Source organism: Poecilia latipinna, unplaced genomic scaffold (assembly GCF_001443285.1).
Source record: "Poecilia latipinna isolate Pla-1442-1.1 unplaced genomic scaffold, P_latipinna-1.0 Scaffold7220, whole genome shotgun sequence".
NCBI lineage: Eukaryota > Metazoa > Chordata > Actinopteri > Cyprinodontiformes > Poeciliidae > Poecilia > Poecilia latipinna.
This window is the reverse complement of record NW_015119836.1, coordinates 1-2,165: the sequence shown is the minus strand read 5'-3', so window position 1 is coordinate 2,165 and position 2,165 is coordinate 1. Positions and strand designations below refer to the sequence as shown.

Genomic DNA, 2,165 nt, shown 5'->3' with positions numbered 1-2,165 from the left:
GAAAGGAAAAATACCCATCAATTGTCAAAACATATTCTTGCTCTAAGTTCCTGTTTGATTTGATCCATTCATGTGTGTTTTCTGTAGGTTTGACTCAGTTCAGTCACAGCCCTAACGCTGAGTGGCACCTGAACAGCCACAGCAACAAACAGTCCCTGCTGCAGGCCATTGACCGGATAAAGTATCAAGGTGGAAACTCAATGACAGGTCAGTATGTTATTGTGTCCACAGCAGGGTCTCACCATGAGGAGCTCTGGGACTTCAGGATCTGAATGGTTCACAACTCAAAACTAGAACTTTTCACATTTTGAAGGGTTCTAGAGCAACTTCTCCCTGTTAAGAGAATAAAATTATTAACTTCTGGCTTATTATATTCTCTTATGTTCCCGGATTCAATGATTCCATGCGTGGAAACAAAAGCCACACAGAGATGACAGCGTCACAGTAATCAGCATTTATTCAAGACAGATGCATACCATCACCAGAAAAGCACATCACAAAACATCAGAAACCTCAGAGCACAAACACATGAATTTACCTGAGAAAAGGAAAAAGACAAAAGATGGAAACGACAGACAGACAGCAAAGACGTATTTGGAAAACTGCAAGTGCAAATCTGATGTGTTACTCTATGTGGAAAGTTTTATCTTCTTTTCTTTAATTTATTCAAATAAGGCGTATCTTTGCTCATCCAACCAGGACCTGTCTCTGACCCTCTCTCTAAAGTTAGAAACTCCCTTCAATTTGTTCACAAGATCAAACACCAGTTGTCTAAATAAGTGAAAACAGTCCTGAAGTCCTGCTGCTTCATGGCTTTCACAGATCAGTGTGAAAAGCTGGAACTTCCTACTGATTGCTACTGAGGACAGATCAAAGATCTTGGCAAACAATCTGCCTTAACTACAGGTAAAATAAAGGTCAATAGGCCTAAAAAAGTTATAAATTTTAAAACTATAATTAGGCTATTTCAATCAAGTCATGTTAAATTTTAAAACTAGCTTATTTTAAATATATTTTCTTAACATCCCTCTGTTAGTTTAGCTGGAGCAATATTAGACGGAAGAAGATGTTGCTTAATATAGAAACCAGCAGAGCCACAGGTTACCATGGAGATTTCTCTTTTGGGCAGCAGGTGGAGCCCACAGCATCACTCTTTTCATTGGCAGACTGAAGCAAAGATAAAAAATTCAGCAACAAATAAGTTCTTACAAAAATACAAAAGACACACCAAACATTATTGGACCAGAACTAGATACACATTTTTATGTCTCTACACTTTTGATACTTTCAGTAAGAAACTGTCAACATGAAAGTAGTTAAAATCCAAAAGTTTTGGACTTTTCCCTGAGTCCATATTCTTACAAATAATCTTAACTGGGCATTCTGTAGATGAAATTTATAAAAATATCATCAGATTTAAAATGTGATTATTTATGGGGTTTTTTTTATGTTGTTGTTTTATTTTGCAGGCATGTAAAACCCATTCCTAAAACATTTCTTTCTTCTTCACAACATGCAGGACGAGCTCTAGGTTTCATTCTTCATCACAGCTTTAAACCCGGGGTGGGAATGCGTCCAGACTCAAAAAAAATTGCTGTTCTGATCACTGATGGAATGTCTCTGGACGAAGTAGAAATCCCAGCAAATAATCTGAAAGACACTGGGGTTGAGGTCTTTGTTATTGGTAACGTTCCTTTCCTCTGTGGATGATACAGTTTAATTGTAGAGCAAGTTTTCCTCCTTAGATCACTGCTGTAGTAGTACATGTTCGTTTCAGGTGTGGGCGACCTTGATGAACTGAGGACCATCGCTTCTGAAGATATCAACAGTCATTTTTACCTTTTTTCAAATTTCCAATCCCTCCATGATGCTGCCTCCAATATCTCCACCAGCATCTGTCATGCTGCTACTGAGCTGAAACAACTTCCCAGTTACTGTGAGTATGTTTATAAAATGTCCTGTTTATTTAAGAGCCATAAAAAACAGGAATTAATAATAAATAAATATCTTAATCTGAATTTGAGTTTATTTTAAAAGCAAATGCATCGTTAGAAAAATAACTTATGACAGAAAAACAGCCAATTTGCATCTGATTATGAATAAAAAGCAAATGTTGACATGTAAACTAATCTGCCTTTTTCTCCACTTATCCAAAAGTTTCACAC

General features: G+C 36.9%; 1 long non-coding RNA gene across 1 annotated transcript; it reads left to right on the top strand.

The window, feature by feature from the left end:
- The first annotated feature begins 38 nt into the window (after positions 1-38).
- On the top strand, positions 39-2,013 carry LOC106944175 (uncharacterized). Its single transcript, XR_001424143.1, has 3 exons — positions 39-207; positions 1,520-1,684; positions 1,778-2,013. It is a non-coding gene; the product is annotated as an uncharacterized LOC106944175 (long non-coding RNA).
- The last annotated feature ends 152 nt before the right edge of the window (positions 2,014-2,165 follow it).